This window comes from Pavona decussata, unplaced genomic scaffold (assembly GCF_977016875.1).
Source record: "Pavona decussata unplaced genomic scaffold, jaPavDecu1.1 SCAFFOLD_19, whole genome shotgun sequence".
Taxonomy (NCBI): domain Eukaryota; kingdom Metazoa; phylum Cnidaria; class Anthozoa; order Scleractinia; family Agariciidae; genus Pavona; species Pavona decussata.
The window spans coordinates 230634-253442 of record NW_028145442.1 but is presented as its reverse complement, the minus strand read 5'-3'; the positions used below and the strand labels follow the sequence as shown (position 1 = coordinate 253442).

Sequence of the window (22809 nt, the reverse complement as noted above, 5' to 3'; positions counted from 1 at the left end):
TGGCTTCTTTACCGAGCAAAACAAGGAAGATAGCAGCATAACGTTTATTCCCAACCAGAAATTATTAAAGTAAGCATCTTTGGGAAACAGGCTTCTCAGTCCAGCATAGCCAATACAAAGGTACCCTGTCATAGTATAAGATGCATTGCGGGAATATGTTAAGAGGTGGTTTTTAAAGCAAAATAAGGGTTAAAATGATTTATTTCTGATCTTAAGCAGCATTACGTTTATTTCCGACTAAAAATAATTTAAAGTTGGCCACTTTGAAAGACGGCTTCTCAGTCAATAGCCAATACAAAGGTACCAGGTCATCGTATACGATGAATTGATTTTAACGGTCACCACTCTACCGGAGAGATCGGTCCGAAAATCAGCGAGTTTTGCGGTGTTTCGCAGATGAAAAAAAACCGATACACCTGCCGATCTATTGGAGCCAGGAAACCACGCGGCCTGGTCCCCCCCCCCCCCTATTCCCTTTCCCATTCCTTACCTTGTACATCCCTTGAAAGATGTGTTTCTTGCAAAAGAAAAATATCAAAATTACTGAAAAGTTAGAAATGAAAGACCTTTGCCCGCTTTGGTGCTTCAGCGATACCATTAACGTTAATGGTTGCTAAAGAGACCACCATGAGCAAAAGAAAAATGAAGGAGTCAAGTAACACGTAAATAACCATGACTAATTAAATAGGGTTGGATTACTTTTCCACAGAGTTTCACAGTGTTTAACAAGGTCCGCAAAAGCGTCCTGACGTACAGTTCCATCGAGTTCACTCCGACGTTCCTTTTCAGGACTACTGAGCTAACGCATAATGGCCGCGCAGGCATCCATTTCCTTGAGATTTCCGTACGTGTGTTGGAAGTGGAGAACGCGAAAGTTGTAGAACACCTCCCCGTTGACCTTGGTCGTGAAACGGGTGCGGGACGGGCCAGATTTAGTTAGCGCTTTGAAAAAGCAAGTGAGAAAGAGGTTTTCCGTGCGTTGAGGCAATGGTGGAGCAGGCGGAGGTTGTGTAGATTTTTTTGCCAGGGGCCGCTTGCTTTTAGCCTGGGACGAGTGGGCACGCTTACGCAAGGGTTCATTCAGAGGGTCAGTAAAGAGCTACTGGGTAGCGTGGTCTGCTTCTGCATAGCTAGCTGATGGTGTTGCTTGGGTCGCTTGAGTATCTGGAGAATTGGAAGACGTAGGTGGTGTATCGGGTTCGGTGGTTGGCCAGGTTTCTGCGTCCATGGCGGTTTCATCACGGGTAGCGGGGGTGGTCTGAGCAGCCTCGGTCTCTCCCCCGGATTCCCGCTCAGGTGGCTCTCGTGGCCGCGCACGGCGTTGGCGTGACAATCTTTTACAACGTGGTCTGTGGACCCACAACGGTAGCACGACACAGGCTGTCCCAAATATTTAAAAAAAATTTCGAGACCCTGTGTCACCAGCTTACGTGGAAGATCTCTGTCGAGTGATACAAATTCTGCGACGCGAATACTGCGTTCGATATAGCTATATCCCTCGTCGCTGTAGTACAGGCGGCGAAGGTTTTCGGTCTTCAGTTGACCATACTGCTTTAAAAAGGACACCAGGTCCTTGTCGGGAAATTCCACAAAAAAAAAAAGGACACGTGAATGGTCCGGGCTCCCAAGAGCCGCAAACGTTTGACTTCGTTGAGGTAATCAAAACCGGCAGTTGCCAGTTGTGTCGCCGAATCAACAGATCGGAGGGTAATGTCAAAACACTTTCCCCCAAACTGTGGAAAGACAACGACAATTTTGGCGTGGAAATCTGGTAGAGCAGTTACAATGGACATAGCGTCCACCTCCATAGAGTCCTCAACAACCAAATGGACGGTGTTTTTGGTTGGCAAAAGTGCCTCACAGAGGCCTCGCAGCCGGCGCGGCAATCTTGGACTCAAGCCGTGAAACTGCAAAACAGCCACAAAATCTAGCTAACCACTGTCAGACACGCGTGCTGTTTCAGAGAAATCCCAAATCATGGTTTCTTGAACCAAAACAAGATAATATTTTGCATTATCAAAGATCAAAAATTCTTTCCTACGATCAAACCCGTGAGAGTTGATCGTTAGGACCTTAAAGGCTCAGCAGGGGGGGTCTTTACGCTTCCCTAAACTCTCCTCAGTCTCCATAACAACCTCACTATCTTTGGGCAGAGGCGTGCTCCGAGCCGCAGCAGCAGATTTCTGCGACGGCGGCGCCGAAACACGGGACGGCTGAGTCGACTTCCGAGCTGACACCTTGATGTTCGCGAAATTAGCAATTTCTTCAGGCCTCTGTCGCACAACTCGCCCGAGATGAGGTGGCAAAGGCGGCCTTATACTGGATCTTCTAATGGGTATTGCTGAGGCCATCGCCGTAGAAGGATCGGTGGGAACTCCCACGTGATCAACAATATCTGCCCACGATGCGGGCGCAGATCCATCCGCAGATGATAGTGCCACATCGGCAGCAAACCAACAGGCTCCGGAGACGGTTGCAAAAATCCTTGGGAATCAAGAACCGGGACTGGGTCAGAAATCTGGGTCTGGTCACCGGGGGTCACCGACCAACCAGTCGGATTTAACACAAGATCAGCGCCTGCAGGACCAGGAGAATCAGAAACAACAGGAGCACACAGCACAGGATTCGGGGAATCAATGACTTCTACGGGATGACCGCCAGCAGGACTAGGAGAATCAGGAACAACAGGAGCACACACCACAGGATTTGGGGGATCAATGACCTCCACGGGGTAACCAGCAGCACCGGGAGAAACAGGACCACTAACAGGAGCAGCGGTATCTTCAACGGGAGTAACGGTATCAACATTCATTGCCTCGGCAGATGCATCGAGAGATTCAGCAGAGTTTTCCCCAGGCCAGGGATCGTCAGGCCCAAAGTGAACGGGGGGGTCATAGACAGCCGGATCTCCATCAATATTGGCCCCCCCGGCGTCTTCATGGTCACCTTCTCCGGCACCAGTTCCTTCAGCAATATCATCTCGAGCGCCATCAAGATCAACGTGTTGGATGGTGCGCCTCCAAGAGTGCGGACAGTCCCTCGCAAGGTGTTGTCCGCTCTTACATATGCAGCAATACATAGGCCTGATACACTGATGGGCCGTATGGCCAAGGCCATCACAGTTAAAGCAAACAATGTTGCGGCACTCAGCCGCTTTATGGTCAGGTCTATTACATTTACGACAAGTAGGAACTTGGCGGTCTTGATACAGGCGAACAAGGAACTTACCAAACCGTAAATAGCTGGGGATACAGGGATGAACCTGAACACGATAATGTCGCAAGCCATTAAAGATACCACCGGTTTTGCCAGATCGGTAAGTTCTGCGGCGATGCCAAGCAACTTCACAGTACGGAGAAAGCTGATGAATAATGGCAGGGTCGGGCAATTCATACGGTGCACCATACACAGTTAAAAAGGTAAGACTTCGCTCAGCATTGTTAGGCACAAATCGTCTGCCAGGGCGCATAGAAACAACAAAAGAACTTCTCTGGAGGAAAGCATCACGCAAGGCTTGAGTGCGAAAGGTAAGGAAAACCTGTTGGCTTTCTTTGAAGACACCGGATGTGATTGGCACGAAAACCGTCCGACTCCAAAGCAGTAAAAATCTCGTGGGCCGGCATAAAGGAATCAGTCTTAAAAAAGGCTGAACAAGGCCAATCAGGCGTCACGTTCGACGGGTGAAAATGATCACGTTCAAAGGAGCTGACATCTCGTACACTTGTGGTATTTTTTCCATCAGAATTTGCATACGCAGCGTTCTCGGGCACATCTTCAACATGTAATGCATCAAAATACTCATGTTCCAAACGGGCTACTTTGTTGATAAACTCTGAATTGGCGTCTCAAAATTCCTCATCGGACACATCCTCATATAACTCGGCTGTGTTGGGAGGCTTCGCCGCCAGCATCATTATCATTTCTCGGCAAAGCAGATGGTAACACATCATTTTCCCTGATCATACGAACCGGCATCGTACTGGTAAGAGCCAACACAGGAAAGAAAAGCAAATGGGGGAAAAGGCTTTGCCGTTTCCCCCCCCCCCCCCCCCCCCCGGCGGATACTTAGGACTGCCTTTTAAAAAAAAAAACAAGGATACAGGTCACTTGGCTTAGCCAAATGGCCGAGAAGCGATGGCGAAGAAGTTTGCGGGATGAAGGGTGGTTCTTATTCCGTAGCCTCGAGATATTGTGGCCCAAAAACTGTCGCATTTCCAGCTTCTGTTGCACAGCTGGCCGCCGTTTGTAAGCTGTCTACTGGCTTGTGACGTTGTACTTTAACCACCAACAGAAAACAGACACGACACGCTGCTGAACTATGAGCAAACTGGCACTGGCAGTATTGAAAGCGACAAATAGTCACATTTAATAGTTACCCGCTGGCAATTTGTCTAAGAAAGTGAACAGAAAGTAGTTTCGAGGCACTCATGGGTGACTTACTTCATTACTGATTTGCAGCTGATTCCGCGTTTCACGCGAGTTGTCATGGGCTAGTCGCTTAAAAGAATGAAACGCGATGACTTTCTCACTTTCACGACCTACTCGAGGGAAAAAGCTAGATGTGTCCTGTGACACCTTCCGTATAAAGCAGTAAATTTGCGTCTCTTTCTCCTGTCTACGACCATATCACAGGTAAAACACCGGTTCTCGTCCGGTGTGGTTTCGACCCGAATTTTCAGCGATACTAAGACGCTCCCAACGTCAATATTCTCTTGTCTGTTTTCTAACAACTCGGTGATTCAATAGAACTTATTTCGGTGACGTTAGACCCGCTTTCCTCGCTTGTTTCAAGCAAAGCGTGGTTTTAACCACTTCTTTCACGGGAATATGGCCGACTGGAAGAGCAGATCCATCACTTTCAAACTACCTTCTGGGGCAACCCTTAAGGAAATCAGACATGCAATAAGCGAAGAAATTGGTGCGGATAAACTCACCGTCCTCCAGCAACTATCTTTAGGTGAATACCTCGTTGAAACCACTACCTCCCAGCTAGCCGAAGATCTCACAGAGAACGGCTTCCCATGCAAATATCAACACTTGGCGTGTAATCTACCACATGGATACTACACCAATGTGAGCATCATGGGCCTTCGTGCTTACAACGCCGACGAAGAAATTACTGAAGCACTCAATCAATACAGAGAAATCAAAAGTGAGGTTATTCGCCTCAAATACAAAGCCGATCACAACCTAGCAGGCCTTGAGAACAGAAACTGGCTTGTACGTATGATCCTCGCCAAGCCATCTATACCCTACTCCATCAAAATCGGCAATGAATGGTGCAGGATCATCCACAACAATCAGCAACTAATCTAGTGAATGCCACAAAGTCGGGCACTCTCACCGAAGATTTCGTGAAATTATTTGCAGAACATGTAATGGAAAAGGCCACATGTCACACGACTGCGACGAACGACCCCCCTCTCCCCCCCTGAACCCAAGTACTCCACCAGAACAAGATGCTAACGAAACCGACCACAACCAAGACATCTCCGAACCTGAACCAACTGCCTCTATCCCACCAGAAACACCGCACACCGAACCAACAGCAACTACTACCAAACCTTCTTGTACCAGCATCACAACCGATTTACCTTCTACGCAAAAACCCCCTACCAACACCACCCCCGAAAATATGAAACAAGAAGATTCAACCAAAGGACAAAAACGACCACATATTACAGACTCAGACTCTGATAACACTCAAGATTTTCCTGTACGCCGCAACCGCAATAATCCAGCACCAAACCTGTCTGCAGTGAGCCAGCGTACAAACAAATCCACCAAGACGTAAATCTGCCCCTACCCTCACTTCACCCATCTTACTCCCCCTTAACATTCATCATGGCTCGATTCTTTCTTCACCTCTTTTTGACCTCCCTCGTGTGCAGTATTGCTAGCATCAACGCCCTTGGCCTGCGCTCGTCGGACCGCCGCAAAACCGCCTTCAATCATTTCATCCGCAACAAATACGACATTCTAATACAGGAACACATTGGACCCCTGACCTCGATGACACTATTAAAAATGAATGGCATGGCGACACCTTTTTAGGTCACAGAACTTCCAATGCAAGCGGTGTCGCCATTCTCCTAAATTCCAATCTAGGTCATAATGTCATACACACCCAACAAGATCAACATGGCCGTATTATCGACATCACTGTCACCATCGATAATCAGTATCACCAACATCTACGCCCCTACCACCAATACTGTCCGCCGTTCCTTCTTTTTAAGCCTTGATCCTTACCTTACCACCCACGACAACATCATTGGGGGTGATTTCAACTCTATTTTCGACCCCCAAATTGATAAGTTTGGCGGAAATCCTGAACCCAGACAGAGCGCTATTAAAAGTCTCCACACGATCGTCACCCAACACGACCTCATCGACATCTGGCGCAACAGGAACCCCCATAAACGCGACTACACATGGACCGGACATAACACACGCGATAATAACTCTCTTATTCGTACACATATCGATAAATTTTTCACCAGCAGCTCTCTTCGCCCCTACATCACTACTGCTTTAATTGCTCCCTTTGTTCACTCCGATCATGACCTCATTTCTATTTCCCTTGATTTCGAACAGCAACCTCGCGGATCCGGCTATTGGCACTTCAACAATGATCTTCTAACGGATGCCATCTTTGAAACGGAACTTCCAAATTTCTGGGAGGACTGGCTCCTCCGCAAAGCAACCTACCTTAACCCACTTATATATTGGGAAAAAGCTAAACATCATTTTAAAAATATCGCTATTAAACGCAGCGCGATTCGAAGGAAAACTCTCCGTAACGAACGCTACCAACTAGAAAAAAATATCGAATATCTTCGCCGCCAAGCGGCCAGAAATCCCGCTCTTATCACTAAATACCTCGAAACAAAAGAAAAACTTAGACTACGACCACCAAGAACTCGAGGGTCTAAAAATCAGGACAAAAGCCCGCTTTACCGAGGAAGGTGAGAGGAGCACTCGCTACTTCTACTCTAAAGAAATAACGAGTGGGTTTCTCGCCTTCTTCTAACCATTGAGCTCTACTACGGATTTTGGAGCCTTCAAGTTCTTGAAGGGCGAGCGCTTTCAATTGGAATTCAAGAGCAGCAATTTTCTCACCGAAGGAATTGTCGCCCTGAACCAAATGTTGCTTATATGCGATCAAGCGATTTGTGAGAAAAACACGCTCGCGGCACAGCCGCACCAACAACACGCTCACGGCGCAGAGATTTATGCTTGTCCTTAGAAAAAGGAATCACTTGAGACCGTAAACAACGCTTAAAAAAGTCCCACCAGTCCTTGACAGATGGAAAAAGGTTAATACAGTCGGAGAGGTCAGAAATACGATCAGAAATTAAAGAACAAAAAACAGAATCATCCAACAAAGAATTGTTAAATTTCCATAAGCCCGGGCCGCGCGTAAAATCAGTATTCAAAACAAGTGAAAGATTAACATAATCATGATCAGAAAAACAACAAGGCAAAATATTACAAGACTGAATAAAAGGACCAAAATAACGAGAAACAAAAAAGTTATCTAGCCTACTGCCTATAGAGAAATCAGAATTAAACCAAGAGACCTCTCTCGACTGCGGATTAAGCTTACGAAAAGCATCAACAAAATTAAAAGTAGTACAGAAATCAGACAGATAACTGGCGGCTGTAAAAACCCCGCCAAATTTATCTAGATCGCGCTTATAACAGTTGAAATCACCAGCCACAATAATGCCATCGGCAGGCAGGAAAAATTCGTGGAGATATTCAAAAAATGTTTTCCGATCTGTCAAGGAAGTGGGGGCATAAATAGCAACTAAATTAATTTTAAAACCGTGAAACTCAATAAGAAGGCTTATAATCCTCCCATCAGTATCTTTACGCCACGAGGTGATCCTACCCTCCAAAGATTCCGAAACAAGCACTAAAGAACCAGCCCCCCTACCAATTGACGGGGATCAAAAACAAGGACCCCGCCAACGGGAGGCGAGCTAACGATGAAAATCAGGATCAGAGATCATAGTCTCCTGAAGACAACAAATGTCAACAGAAGATGAACGTAAATGATCAAAAATTAAACTCTCCTTACGAGAACTAAATCCACGCGAGTTTAGAGATAAAAGATTAAGGTTCATGAAGGAGGATTAGAAGCCTTCTTCCGAGGGTTGCTTACAGGGTAAGGGGCGGTAGACTTACGCAAAGGGGGAGATGTAACTGAGTCCAACTTAACAGGCTTTCTAGTAACAGGAGGCAAAGATCTCTTAGCAAGAGAAGGATGAACCGCAGGAGGATGACGAGGAACCAAAACAGACTCATTCAAAGCGGGCGGAGAACCAAGAGAAGGAGGCAAGCAAAGATCATCTGGTACAGGTACCGGAAAAGACACAACAGGAGTCGAAAGGTCAGCCAAAGCGACGTCGGAGACAGTCGGTGAAGGAAAATGCGCACTAGGAACAGGAGTCGGAGTAGAAAAAACGGGATTATCAAAAGAAACAGGCGACGAAAAAAGCGCAGGGGAAGCAGAAATAACTGGACTCTCAACAGGCGAAGGCGAAATGATGGAACTCTCAGCAGGCGAAGCAGATGAAGTGGAAACCAGATCAGCAAGAACGACATCAGAAACAGCAGGAGCCAGAGCAGAATCAGAGATATCCGGCGGTGGAGAAGAAGATACAGGGGGCACGTCATTCGAACCAGACTCAGAGGCGTCCATCGGAGCAGGATCAGGGCTAGGTTCAGGGGCAGATGAAGGCGCAGTAGTTTCAGGCATAGGAGGATCAGACTCGGAGGCGTCCATCGGAGCAGGATTAGAGCTAGGCTCAGCAGCGGCAGACGAAGAAGCAGAAGGTTCAGGCGTAGAAGAATCACCAGGAAGATCACCGCCGCGCGGAGGATCGTGTGGACGATCATGCGAAGGGTCGCGCGGACGATCTCGTGGAACATCGCGTGAAACGGCATCATTAGGGGCATCGGCATCCCGAGCAGACATAGGGGGACGATGCCACGAAAAACCACAATCAATTGCGTAATGACCAGCATCACGACAGATACAGCACACAATAGGTTCGCCACAATCATGAGATTCATGACCAAGTTCCTCACAATTGAAGCAAACTATGTTAGGACACGCTTTAGCAACATGGCCAGCACGATTATATTTACGGCATGTAGGAACATACTGCAGGTGCCAGACTCGAAGCAGGTAGCGTTCAAAACGAAGAAAGGAAGGTTAACTTTCCGTAAGCTCCATTCCAAATCACGAAGACCATTTTGTACGCCAGAGAAGCCAAGAACTTTACTACAATGGGTAGAGACAATAGAACCAAAATGACAAAGACGATATTGAAGAGCAGAATCCGGTAGTTCATAGGGCGCATCATACACAGTCACATAAGTAATATCAGAGGAAGAATGATTAGTGTTCGGGACATAATTATTAGAACTACGAGGTATCCAAGGCGACTTATCAAGGAACTTTTTCCGGTAGGCACTAGTAGAAAACGTGATAAACGCAAGGCCAGACGGGTTACGCTGGAGACAACAAACAGCACTCACAGGGTTGCTGAAGCTCTTTGAAAATGTCAGCAGAAGATAATTCTTTATCCGGTGGGCGAAAAAACGCCGAACAAGGGCGAGATGGTAAAATATTCAAAGGGAGGTAGTGTTCACGCTCGAAATCTGTCATGCGATCATGGTTAGCGAATAATTCTCCATCATCAGAAACTTGACTCGCAAAAGAAGAAGAAACACTATCCATGCGGGAACGACGAACCACATCAGCGAACAGCGACGAAGCAAGAACGGCAGGCAAATCAGAACTCTCACTCATATCAACATCGGCCGCAGCACTGGCACTCGCCCAATCAGGGGCGACAGGATTAGCCGTGGCCATACCACAATGATCAGAACGTGATCGTACAAAATATAACCAGGAAAGACAGGGGGGAGAAGGCTTAGCCGTTCCCCCCCAGCGGGTACTTAGGACTGCCTTCCAAAAAACCAAAAGAAATCGCAGGCCACTTGACTTAGCCAAAAGGCCGAGAAGCGATGGCGAACAAGTTCGCGGAACGAAGGGTGGTTCTTGTTCCCTAGCCTGAAGGAGGGTCACACGGGGACAGACCATCTGCAGAGCCCGCAAGGACATCACCGGAAGGTGAAACCACACTAAGACCAGCCGGAACACTCTGCCTGGCAGGCTGAGAATCCGGGGACAATTCATCCAACTGATTATCCCTTAAATCAACAGGAGATGAAACAGATGCAGAGGCAAGCGTGTCAGAAGAAGGAGGTGCAGCAAACAGATGCACCGTCAACACGGTTTTCAGGGATAATAATGCTAGAAGGGGGATCCACCACAAAAGAAGTGTCACCGGGACCAGATAAAGATGGTGCAGCCGAAGCACTGGCATCAGCACTAGCAGCTGCCGGGGCAGGATCGTCATGATTCCAAGCAGGGTTGGGACATTCCGCAACAAAATGCCCAGCCTGATGGCAGCGGGGGCATTTCCCTTTCAAGGGACACACATTGGCCTTATGGCCCTGGTGGCAAATGTCGCATTCCAAAGGCTGGTCCTTGTACCAGACCTTGCATTTAAAACCGTCGATAAAAACAAACTGAGGAATATGGTGTTGACGAATGATCTTAACAAGCTGGGTGCCCATAGCAACACCCTCAACATTAGACCACTCCTGATGACGGACGTCCTGGACGGTACCAAAAGGAGACAAAGCCTTAACAACACGCTGGTTATCCCCCTCAAAAGGGTAAAGGTACACCATAACCTGGGATGTGTATCTTGGAATATACACGGGACAAACGACATCTTTAATGGTCATTTCGCCCAAAGCCTCATACATAGTCTTCGCTTTGATATTCTTGAAAGTAATCCTGGCCTGACGGCCAGGCATAAGCTGAACGGCCTCAACACGAGAAACTTGAAGATGGCTGGTGATGGATTCAACCATTTCGGCCGCACTTAAAGACGAAGGAAAATTCCCCGTCTTAATAATAACAGTCCTCCTATTACAGGGAGGCATGATAATGCTTACAAATTATTAAATTAAAAGGGTCTTTGTCCCCTTTTAACACTACGGGTAATATGATTAAATAGATAAACTTTAAATGGAGGGGCCCCTCACAATAATGAAGAATATGAAGAAAACACTATTAAGGTAAGTATGAAATGCTTTGCGCCCCTCGACAACGGAAAAATTGCCTTACCCCTATATCCCTTGTGGTTTTTCTTTTAGTGGCCATCAGATCCGGGACTTGTCACTTCTGTGCTACCTCTACATACATCCTGTGGGGAGACACACACACAAAGTTCAATTTAATTTAAGTTCTGTTTTTAGTTGAATATTTCTTCCCCAAGGGGAAGTGGGCCGCGCTCGGAGGTAGTGCTATATCGAGGCAACCCATGGCTGGGACGAGGCAAGCCTCTTTTCCACAGCCCAGTTCCAAAAATCAGTTTAATATATGAGCTGCTCAATGAGCAGCGTATCAGATATTAAGCTGATAAGAACAGATTTTTTTTTGTAAAAACTTTATTTACACATTCCCTAATTCAATTACAAAGACAAAATCAATACAATACTAAATCAGAAACGATAATCAAGAGACCTAATCATGATCAAGTTCTAAACAAAGGGTAATCCATCAGAAAGTCACGCAAAAGGAAACTGATCCAACAAAGTTTGTAGCTTTTCGTTGCTAAGTTTTGCTTTAGTGAGCTGAATCAAACACGAGAGAAACTCATGTGAGTCCATAGGAGCTGCAATCCGCCCCAAAACACGCGCAGTGACGACATGTCGAACAATACATAGAAGGCGACGCAAATCAGAATTAGATTTAGCTACTCTTCTCAAACGATCCAGCCTTGGTGTACCCTTGGGAGGCTCACAGGGCTTAGAAGGCCCAGGAGTAGAAGAAACACGAGGAGGCAAAACAGGAGACTTCGTAGGTTCAGGCACGCCAACAGAAACAGCACAAGGCGAAGAAGGAACTACTTTAGGTTGAGGAGAAGACTCAGGCACCCTAACAACAGAAGCCTGAGACTCAAGCACAGCATCAGCAATTTCAACATTATTTTCATCCACATCATCATTATCATCGGTTTTATGATCATCATTATCACCATCAACAGCAGCAGCGCGTCCCCAAGCTTGGGTGCACTGCCTGGCCACATGTCCCGGCTGGCGACAGCGTCGACAGCGACCAGACAGAGGGCAGTCAAGACCAAGATGACCAGTTTCACGGCAGATCACACATTGAGTAGGCTGGCGGGCATACCAAATGTGGCAGTTACAGTCAGCGATACGCACGAAATGAGGGACCTCTTGTTTAAGTACAATACGGACAACACGGTTACCATCACAAACGGAAGGGAAATCTTTGTACGTAGACCGAACAACATTAACAACATCACCATACGAAGCCAAAAACAAGGAGACGACATCATCGGGGACTTCAACGGGCAGATCATGGACATATAGAACACGGGCATCAGACATAGCACAAATGACACGAAGCTGGAGCTCCTGGAACGAAATACCACGTGCAAGGACTTCATTACGGACAGATTCGTTCTCAAACGTAATTCGTACTATACCACCACGCAGAAACTGGACAGCTTTCACTTTATCGCTCGGAAGACATTGTAACAAATGTGGTAACACTTCTGAGGAACCGATTTCCCGGTAAACTTCTTCAGGAAAAAAAACAAAAAAACTATTCGGGCACTGATATGAGAACACCATAATTAATGTGTTGACGACCGTTCCCACCCGGCTGGTACTTAGGATACGCCACACGAAAAAAACAAAAAAATGCCAATTCACAGCACCACAAGCCTCCTGACCTCACGATCTTAGCCAAAAGGCCGAGAAGCGATGGTGAACAAGTTCGCGGAACAAAGGGTGGTTCTTGTTCCCTAGCCTCGAGATATGGTGGCCCGAAAACTGTCGCATTTCCAGTTCCTGTTGCACAGCTGGCCTGGTTTCTGAGCTGCACACTGGGTTGTGACATTGTACTTTAACCCCCAACAGGGAAGAGACTCAACACGCCACCGCTACATACGTTGCTGATTTGCAGCTGATTCCGCGTTTCACGTGCGTTGTCATGGCTACCCGCTCAAAAGAACGAAACGCGATCACTTTGTCACTTTCACCATCTTCTCTAGGGAAAAAGCTAGATGTATCCTGTGACACCTTCCCTATAAAGCAGTAAATTTGCGCCCCTTTCTCTTCTCTACCACCATACCACAAGGAAAACACCGGTTCTTGTCCGATCACCGAAGTTAAGCCCTGTCAGGTGGGGTTAGTACTTGGATGGGTGACCGCCTGGGAATACCCCGTTTTTTAGGCTTTCCTTTTACGTTTTTTTGTGAGCAATCAACGATTTTGCCTTTTGCGAATGATCAATACGGCCTTCTTGAAACAGTTCAGGGACAACATAAAAGGCCTACGATTCATTTAGACCGCAAAAAACCCATTGAAAAGCTCGAACACTGGCGCAATGTGCGGTCCGAGTTCGTGAGCGCGCGAGAATGTTTAAATTTTGCCTATGACATCAAATTAACACTTTGTGACATCAAATTATTCGAAGCAACAATGACGGAGACGACACAAACTTGTGGGGTTTGATAAGACCTTCTACGTGAATTCCCGTCATGTTTTTCATTCTTTCCAAAAGGTGTGCTAGTATTTTTGCTGTCTTCGGTAATTAGATTGATTTCTTTTCCACACTTAATTGCTCGCAATAATTGACTAAAATCCCATTCTTGCCACCCGTCTTGTCCCCGCACCAAATCAGCCTTAATCCTCTTTAATTTGACCAACACCGCCCTCACGTTCCCTGAGACTTCACGCAATTTGCCTAGGGTCTCCAGACTTTGTACGTTGTACAAAAGTTTTTTGTAAAATTCGACTTCTTTGGGGTTCTCACTCGGTATGGTTGGTAAGCTCATGATGTTGTTTACGTACGCATTAATTATTTCCGAAGTCTTCCCATATTCGCTCTTAAGGATGTTCTTCGCCCTTTCGTATCCCTTGGTGGTGAATGGGAGCCCATCGATATCAGCCCGTACTTTTGGTAAGACAAGTTCCTTTAAGTAAGCAAATTTCGTCACTGATGGCAGATCAGTTGCATCTATCTCGACGCAAAATTTATTCCAAAACGGAAGCCATTGTTCAAACGTCTCCCCAAACTTGGTAATAATTAGTTTTGGAAGCTTTGCGTGCGAACCACTCGGCTATTGTTGTTTCCCCTTTTTGAACTCTTCTGATTTCTTCTCATACTCCAGTTTCATTTCTAGATTTCCTTTTCGAATTGGAGTTGTTTCTCTCTTTCTATGGCTCGCAATTCATCTTCTTTCTCCTTTTCGGCTAATTGCGAATGTTGTCTCGCCTCACTCAGACATTTCCGCAGATATTCAACTTCAATGTCCAAACCCTGAATTTTTTCATCTATTCCACTACTCCATTCACCTACCTCTTCTATCGAATCACCCTCTCCCAGCTTTTTGGCTTCAATCTTCACCTTAACCTCATCCACCTCTCTGGCCAACGCTGCCGATGCATCTACGTGCCTCTCAAAGGTTGCGATGCTCTTCTTCGCGACTGTCGTAAAAGAGATCCAAAGGTAAAACAAACGCAATAACATTCAAAACGATTTAATCGAAATTCAACTCCTGTTATTTACAACATACTCGAAAGCCGTAAAACCACAACTGAACTTGAGACGCATCCAAAACGATATAAAAGATACAAAATCACGAGGTACACGTCAATCAAATTAATAATCAAATTTCATTCATCGATGTACTGTTCGGATGTACAGTCCAACAAAACAAATAATGTAACAAACGATTTATGACACACTCCCCCGGTTTGGATCACATCAGTGACCAAACTGTCAATAAATAAATCGTTGAATATAAAACATGCTATGAAAGAAATCTTCGCAATAGTTCACCCATCAGCGCAGCATTGCGACGAGGTCTAACGTTTGGCATAGCGCACTCAGGGGGAATGCTTGCCACTTCTGTTTCGAATTCTTCGGCTTCACTCTCGTTAGACTTGACTTCCAGGGGGTACAAATGTTTCACACTTCTTTTCAACAGTCGAGGATTGCGATCTGAATTAGAAACTTTGATTAAGGCAGCTCGAGCAATACCATCCTTTCCAGTAAGCAGACGCTCCACTTTAGCTAACTTGCAAAACATGCTGTTCGTTGAATCATTCTTTAGAATTACAACATCTCCGAGAGCGACATCGGCTCCCTTTCGATTTCTTGAGTTTTGGGAGTGTCTTTCTCGTAAATTCAGTAAATACATTTTTCTCCATTGACCAGTGAACTGTTGGAGAAGGTGGTGATGATGTCTTGCTCTTCGTGTCAACGATGAGTTCGTACTCATTATTTCGAAATGACAATCATTGGGAGTATTAGCCACTTGTCGTCCATTGACAAGGTGAGACGGTGAAAGAGTGTAACTCACGCCATCTTGATCGTCTTCCACATACGTTAGCAGTCTTGAATTGATCACAGTTTCCACTTCAATAAGCAGTGTGTTTAGCTCGTCGTACGATAAGGTTGTCCTGCCAATTGATTTCTTCAGACATCGCTTGACGCTCTGAATTAGGCGCTCCCTAAATCCACCCCACCACGGGGCCTTTTCGACTATGAACTTCCAACTCACACCATTGATAGAGAGATAACGCATGACTTCTTTCGATCGGGCAATCTTTACGATTTCTTTCGATGGTCCTTTGAAAGTTTTCCCATTATCGGACATTAAAGTTACTGGCAGACCACAGCGGCTTGCAAATCGGCGAAAGGCTAACAGGAAAGACTCCACGCTGAGACTTTGTGTTAGTTCGAGGTGTACGGCTCTTCTAGAAGCGCAGGTAAATAGACATACATAACACTTGTCATTGTCGCTTTCAGTAGAATTTCCTCGAATGAAAAGAGGTCCAGCAAAGTCTACTCCCGTATGAGTGAATGGTGGGTCTTCGGAGACGCGCTCGCTCGGTAAATCAGGAACATTGCAGTTTGAGTACGGTAATCCTTCGAGTCTTCGACAAGTAACGCAACGTCTCAATACACGTTTGACTGATTGTCTCCCCCGGAGAATCCAAACACGTTCTCTGAGCATGGTGAGTGTGGTTTGGACAGAACTATGCTTCACTTTCTGGTGAGTTCGACGGATCAACAAATCGACGAAAGGGTGATTCGAAGGTAACAAAATTGAATTTTTGCTTTCCGGTTGTAAACTTGAGTTGTTGATCCTTCCACGACATCTGAGCATCATGTTGTCATCGAGAAACAATGCAAATTGATCAACTCTAGGGGGTTTTGCACCATGTCCTTTCTGTATGTAACCAATTTCACTTGAAAACGCATTCGTTTGTACTGTTCGAAACCACTGAGTCTCTGAATGTTTCAGATTCGCTGCATTCAATTCCTTGTGATCCTCAAAATCAATGACCTCCTCTTTCCTGGCGGTTGTGTACTTTGATCGACACTTCTTGAGAATATTCACAAACTTCAACACGTACGCCGTGACGCGCAGCAGGCGATCCAAGTTGCTAAAATGATCACAATTGATGATTTCGGAAAAATTTATCTCTTGTTGCTTCGCTTCAGAACATGTCAACACGTGCGTGGCTTCAGGCGGGTTCTTTACCAATTCAGACAGAGCAGTTTCGTCTACCACAGTTGATTGGACATCTGGCCAGTCGCTTTCAGTCATTTGAAGGAATTCAGGTCCATTCCACCAAGTCGAATTGTTCACTATTTCGATTCCTGTCATTCCGCATGAGGGTAAGTCAGCGGGATTCAATTTTCCTTGGCAATAATTCCACTCGTCTTTGGCTGTCAAGGTTCCAATTTCAGCGACCCGGTGATTTACGTACATTTTCCATGGTTTTTCATTCGTAATCCAGCAAAGCGCGGTTTTTGAGTCGGTCCAGAAAAATTTCTAGATTTCTTAAGGCGGAGAGCGTTGAACGGTGTTCATCAATCGCGCCAAAATGCACGTCCCCAGAAATTCGAGACGAGGGATTGACTGTTGCTTCAGAGGGGCAACTCGGGTCTTGGATGACACCAGACAGACCTTTTGATGCGTCGCTAAATCAATGTAGTTGAATCAAACTGGGTTTCAAATTTGCTTGAAAATAATATCTCGGAATCCTGACATTGTTCAATGATTCCAGTTCGGTCAGAAATGAATTCCACCTCAATAGCGTTTCACCATGGAGCTCTTGGTCCCAGTTGACCTTTTGAGTGCAACGTTCTTGGAACATAATCTTCATCTGTATTACGAACGGACTAAGCAAACCAAGCGGGTCGAAGATTTTTGCACTCAATTTTAGCAGTGATCGTTTTGTGACAGGAAGACATCTTGCAATTTTGATTAGCTCGGTGAAATCGAAGAGGAATTCGTCAGATTCAGTGTTCCAATTAACGCCAAGAACTTTAACAAACTTGGTTTCTTGGTTGTCGCTTGTCGGGCCAGTCGTTGCCTTGGCGTACGATTCATCTTCTTGGGTAAATTCGGCTGGCGTAGACTTCTCTTCACAAGGCGGTTTCTCTGAATCATTAATGGCTTGAAGTACTTCTTTGCTGTTGGAATTCCATTTTCGCAGATTGAACCCACCCTTAAGCATGATCTCTCTCGATTCTTGGTAACTTTCTTTGGCTCTTTTCACAGAATCGGCTCCTCCAAGGAAGTCGTCAACATACAAACGTTCTCGTAGCAGATTAATCACTTCTCTCAGTTCAGGGTTCAGTTTTTCGCAGAAATCCAAATGATAGCGAATGGTGGAGCCAAGTATTGAAGGTGAGGGTCTAGGTCCAAAGACCAGCCTGCAAGATCGAAATTGTACGACGTCGGGATGAACTACTGTCGGATCCTTAAACCACAGGAATCGTAAAAGGTCCTTGCTCAATTCGTTCATTGAAATCATGAGAAATGCCTTCTCGATGTCAGCGGTTAGTGCGATCGGATTTGAACGAAACTTAACAAGGACGTCAAATAACTGAGGGATGAGGTTAGGTCCTACTTGCAGACAATCATTCAATGAGGAATTACCAGGCGTTTTCGCGGAACCATCGTATACAATTCGAACTTGAGTGGTTTCACGGTCTTGACGAAGAACTGCGTGATGAGGTAAATAATGAACGTTCTCGCTGAACTCTTCAGTTGATTTCTCTTCTTTGACCTCTTCGATTATTCCCATTTGCAGTTGTTCCTTGATGATTCCATCGTATTCATTTAGTAGCTCGGGATCTCGTTTCAACTTGCGATGAAGTTCATTTAATCGGTTGTAACATAATTGATACTCGCTCGGGATAGGATCTCTGTCCGTTTTCCATGGTAGACCAACAACATAACGCGTGCCATCGTAACGGAGATCCTTAAAAGACGAATTTTCACTTGATTCTTCGTCTGCAATTTTCTCTTTGATGCCGATGGATTCAGTCTCCCAAAAGTGTTTGAGAGTGTCCACTAGCTGATCGTTGTCAACTTCGTAGAAATCATGTTCACCCGCAATTACTAAATTCGAAAGAACTTCGTTTGATTGAGCAGGAATTCCACCGGGACCGGAAAGAAGCCATCCTAACTTGCTCCTCACAGCTATCGGGCCGGATTCGCCGCGTACAGTGTCGCCTTTGACGATGTTCCAATAATTATCAGCACCAATAAGTATATCGATTGAATCTCCTCCTCCGTTGTCGAAATCGTCGGCCAATTCTAAGCACTCGAGATGGGGAAATTTACGGATGTCAACCTTGCTTGACACCGATGAACATATCACTGGAAAACTCAAGGCGGTGATTTCAATTTCTTGACCGGCTTTGAGTAAACGCAGTTTTACAATGTCGCAACTTTGCTTTCGGTAGTGCTGTTCACCGAAAGTGTTCAGATGCAACGTCTCGGTCTTGTAGGGCTTCAAATTTAAGTTCGACTTCAAATTGTTGGTCACATAGGAACGTTGACTGCCATTATTGAAAAGAACTCGTACTGGTGTCGATTTGGTTCCATCTTCATTAGTAGCAAAGGCTCTCGCGATTTGCGGCATTACTGTCTCATTTCTTCCAGATGTTATATTAGTGATTACTTCGGAGCTGTCTGGTGTCCTCTCTTCGATCACTGGAACAGTAGTACCTGTGTTTAACGGCGTGTTGAATCCTCCACAAATTGATTGATGGTGTCTTTGTTTGCAATTCCGGCACGTTTTCGTTGATCGACATTCATGACCACGATGACCAAAGCTGAGGCACACAAAACATCTGTTCTTTCTTTGAAGTATTTCTCTGCGCTTTTGTGGATTGGTGACTCTTTTGCATGAAGCGGAGTAATGCGGTTCTTCACAGTACACACAACGAATAGTGAAATTCTCGATACTTTGAGACCTTTGATCATGGTTAGAAAGAAAGGTTGAAGAAGTGGGCGTTCCCGCAACCTTGTGAGGGGCGTTGTTCGATGGGGCTGACTTTCGAGTGAAATTGTCGTTCGCTTTAACAGCTTCACAAGCTTCTCACGCTTCCAATTTGGTTTTGATGATCTTCATGAGATCTTCTATGTTCCAAACGTCGGTATTTGAATTCCTAGCGATTTGAATTCGAATTTCGGTCGGTACCTTCAACATAACACAGGTATGAGCAGACTGCCATATTCTTTCGAAGAAACACCCAATGAAGCCAAACCTCTCGTATGAACGCTTATCTTGTCGTAAACGGTCCTAAGCGAATGCCGCTTGTCGTTAACACAGTTCGGTATCTTCAACAGTTCGTCCATGTGAGCGCTGATGATCTGTTGAGGTTTGCCAAAGCGATCCTTTAGTAATTCTACGGCTGAGTTGTAGTTGGCTTCGATTAGATTCAAACCTTGTATGACGCGTGCAGCTGGGCCCGCGACCAGAGATTTCAAGTAGTTAAACTTGTCGATATCAGAAATTGCTCCATTGGAATGAATGGCGGAATTGTATGAATCCCAAAACGTGTTCCAATTTGTGATTTCTCCTCGGAATTTCGGAGGTGTAAGTTTGGGAAGTTTCGGTTTGCTCGCGGTAACTGGGCTCGTAGTCGATAAAGAATGCTGAGAAGACGGATTTTGCCCCATAGATAATCCATTAACATGTGATGCTTGAGTGTTCCACACTCGAATTCTTTCTCGGCATTCCAAGATTCGTGCGGTTACATGATCGGATTCCTCGATCTCTTGGGTGAGTTGTTCCAAATCGCAGAGATTTTGTATATCTGTGTCATGTTTGTCCAGAGTAGTTAACTTTCCCTCCAATTGTCGGTTGATTACTTGAAGTCTGTTCACATCGAATGAACTCGCGTTGTTCAGCAATTCGTCAACTTCTTTTTCCAATTTCATAACAGTGCCACGATGGCCACCTCGCATTGATCGCAAACGACTCAATGTTTCCTTCGGATCTGCAGTCATCGTCTCTGGGCTAGAAGTGCCCCACGTTGGGCGCCAATTTGTTGTAAAACAGATCCAAAGGAAAAGCAAACGCAATAACATTCAAAACGATTTAATCGAAATTCAACTCGTGTTATTTACAACATACTCGAAAGCCGTAAAACCACAACTGAACTTAAGACGCATACAAAACGATATAAAAGATACAAAATCACGAGGTACACGTCAATCAAATTAATAATCAAACGTCATTCATCGATGTACTGTTCGGATGTACGGTCCAACAAAACAAATAATGTAACAAACGATTTACGACGGCGACAATCACCTTTCCATTGCTTTGTTTCAACTACAGGAGTTGAAGTTTCGTGTTCAGTAGTTTTTCCAGGTCTATCTCTTCGCGTGTGTGTCCCATCGGAGGTGCCACTTAGTGTTGGGAACGCGGATACAACACTAGTCCCTCTCTATATGGCGGGTGACCAAAAACAGGACCCGCGCAAAGCATCAAAAAAATCTTGAAAGACATTCGCATCCGAAATCTGAGTTTCCTGTAAACAGAAAACGTCTGTGGTTGAACGGAGATGGTCTAAAAGGTAATCTTGAAAACGCTGGTCAAAACCTCGCTAGTTTAGAGAGAGGAATTTAAAATTCACGAAGGTGGAGGATTACTAGACTTTTTCTGCGGATTGCTAACTGGATACGGAGCAGTAGCTTTCCGAGCAGGGGGGCATTGAGAAGGGTCCACCCTGGCCGGCTTACGTTTGACCGAGGAAGAAGAATGGGTACGCACAGGATCATCAGGCGTCTCGGTAAAATCCATGGCGGCTAAAGCAATGTCCGAATAGGTAGTGGAGTCCTGAGACTCAGGGGCAGAGGTAAAAGAGGAGTCCATTAAGGTTGAAAACAAAACAGGTGTAGGCCCCCCATCGGGCGGTTCAGAAGACGAGGATGGTTGCGTAGTCGAAGAAGGATCAAGCAAGATGGACTGGGAGTCCTGTGACTCGTCCAGGGAGGCAGAAACCAGTGGAGAAGACGCGGAAAAAGACGTAATTGGAGAAGACTCACTGGGTGGCGACTCAGGAGTCGAAGCAACACCAGGTTCAGGAACAGTAGGAGTAGGTACAGGAAATTGCGAGGTATTACCAGCGGGAGAAGTTGCAGGGATGTCCAGGGCGGGGTTAACATCGTCAGGAGCCTCAGGGGTAGCATCAGTGTGGTCTTGGGCTGGCTCATCACGGTGGGAAGCAGGGCGACGCCACCAGGAGAGTGGGCAGTCTACGGCATAGTGACCGTTCTCCTTACAAATCCTACACTTGGTAGGTCCGGTGCAGTCCCGGTAGGTGTGTCCTAACTGGTCGCAGTTAAAACACACCACGTCAGGGCATGCGCAGGCGACATGGTCGGGAAGGTGGCACTTCCGGCAGGCAAGGACCTGACCATCATGTTTCACACGTGCAAGGCGGCGGCCAAAACGCAAGAAGGAGGGGATGGGTTGCTGAAGTTCCATTTTTGTCCGTTTTGGACACCTTCCTAGCCCTGGAAACCACAATGGCGAATATTACAGACATTGCCATAGCGACTCAGGCAGTGTTTTAAGGCGCTGTCCAGCAGCTCGTAGGGGAGGTCATACACAGCAACGAAGGTGAAGGGCGATTTAGTCGTAGAGGGGCCAGAACGAGAGGAAGAAAAGCGCTTCGGGATGTAGGCAGATTTTTTGAGAAACAAGGAGCGATAATCCGTGGAGGAAAACCTAACAGTCACGAGGCCATTCGGTGTGCCTTGCAGGCAGCAGACACCGGGAACACGGATACCACAGTTCTTGAGGTCATTGAACACTGCTGAGGTGGGCAGGTCCTTGCGTGGGAGATTAAAGTGGGCTGTACAGGGGCGCTCGGGCAAAAGGTTGGACGGATGCATATTTTCTTTATCTTCGTCACCAAGGTGGCTTTCGTATCGATGAAAGTGCATATCGAGGTCTATATCGGAAGACTCACTACCATAATGGGGACGCCCAACGTCAGCGAACAAAGGTTGTGGAGGCAATTCCACATCAACATCGGCCCAGCCAGGTTGGGGATCAGTGACAGAATTTTCCATACCACAAGGGTAGGAAATCGGAAAGCGTTTGCGAGAAAAAGAAACACTGGGAGGAATTGGCTTTGCCGTTCCCCCCCCAGCGGGTACTTAGGACTTGCCTATACAAAAAACAAACAAGGGTACACGGCCTCTTGATCTTAGCCTAAAGGCCGAGAAGCGATGGCGAACAAGTTCGCGGAACGAAGGGTGGACAAATGAGGATTCCAGAAATTAAGAGGGGGGGTGGTGCCCCGGAAGCCACGTCACGGCCAGGCCCCATTTTTTTGAGAATAAAAATAACGAA

The 22809-nt window shown here is 46.1% G+C and overlaps 3 pseudogenes across 1 annotated transcript in view; 1 reads left to right on the top strand and 2 right to left on the bottom strand.

The window, feature by feature from the left end:
* Positions 1 to 22809, bottom strand: part of LOC146486875 (uncharacterized) — a 33828-nt pseudogene that overhangs the window by 3290 nt on the left and 7729 nt on the right. Inside the window, exon 3 of the transcript XR_014857893.1 lies at positions 11219 to 11297. The product of XR_014857893.1 is annotated as an uncharacterized LOC146486875 (transcript). The remainder of the gene's footprint in view (positions 1 to 11218; positions 11298 to 22809) is intronic.
* Positions 11370 to 11543, bottom strand: LOC146486878 (U2 spliceosomal RNA; annotated as a pseudogene).
* LOC146486877 (5S ribosomal RNA) lies at positions 13242 to 13360 on the top strand (annotated as a pseudogene).